This window comes from Montipora capricornis, unplaced genomic scaffold (genome assembly GCF_036669925.1).
Source record: "Montipora capricornis isolate CH-2021 unplaced genomic scaffold, ASM3666992v2 scaffold_449, whole genome shotgun sequence".
Taxonomy (NCBI): Eukaryota; Metazoa; Cnidaria; class Anthozoa; order Scleractinia; family Acroporidae; genus Montipora; species Montipora capricornis.
Genome location: NW_027180183.1, coordinates 21250 through 22500, shown reverse-complemented (window position 1 = coordinate 22500; position 1251 = coordinate 21250).

The window sequence follows — 1251 nt, the reverse complement described above, 5'->3', positions numbered from 1 at the left end:
AAAGCTGTTAAGTCATCTGCATACTGCACCATTTTGAATTCTTTTGAATCTATTTTGATTCCATTTATGTTTGAACGTGAACGAATAGCGACAGCTAATAATTCCACAGCAATGATAAACAAGTAAGGGGAAAGGGGGTCTCCCTGCATTACACCTCGATTTATTTCAAAGCTAGCTGAGAGCATTACATTGTTAATGATGCAGCTTGTTTATGTTACTATAAAAGGTTTCTACCCATCTTATAAGACTGGGTCCAAATCCAAAGACTTTTAAGCATTTGAACATAAAATTCCATTCCAGACTGTCAAAGGCTTTCTCGAAATCTATAAAAAGTAGCAATCCAGGAATATCATAAGTTTTGTGTAATCCATTATGTCCAAAATTGATCTTGCGGCTTCCCCTATGTAACGACCTGGAACGTACCCAGTTTGGTTACTATGAATGATTTCCGGTAAAACTTTAACAATACTAGTCGCTCTAACTTTGGACGCAATTTTGGCCTCAACGTTAGTCAGGGAGATTGGTCTCCAATTTTCTGAGTCCTATCTTTGTCCTGTTTCTCAATGAGAGTAATCATTGCCTGCCTCTGAGGCGGGGACATTTCTTTCTTCATAAAAGCTTCAATGATGGAATCAATCAAGGTATCACTAAGTAATGGCCAAAAGGTGCTATAAAATTCAATGGGTATACCATCGTTGTCCTGACGTTTTTGCAGTTGGAAATGTTTTGAGAACGTTCCCGCACTCTTCAGCAGTTATTCTACCTTCACATATTATTCTTGATTCATGTGAAATACTCGGTAAATGTTCAAATGTTCTAGTTAAGTTCCCATTGATACGGCGTTTTAGGATCATAGAAAGTCTCCCTGTAATTTGAACTTGGAAAATAATAAAAATAAGTGTTATTTTAATCGTTATTTCAACCGTATTTTTCAAACGATCGATCTTTGCTTTAGTTACTGTTAGGTGTTTTCTTCTTTTTTCGTTAACCTTTTTTTCGTTAAATATATATCGTATTTCAACCCCTGGAACCAACTTACAAGCACAATACGTTACTGCTAGATTTCAGTTCAAATCTTCCAGTTAAATTCCCATTAAAGTGGTTTTTTAGAGTAGCAATTCTCACACGATATTTTCGTTATTTAGTTTATTTAGTCACCCCGTGTTTTCCACACTCCCCGTCACCCCGTGTTCTTCATAGACCCCGGCACCCCGCTCCCCGTTTTTTCCACCAAACCCTCTCGGGTGTGAG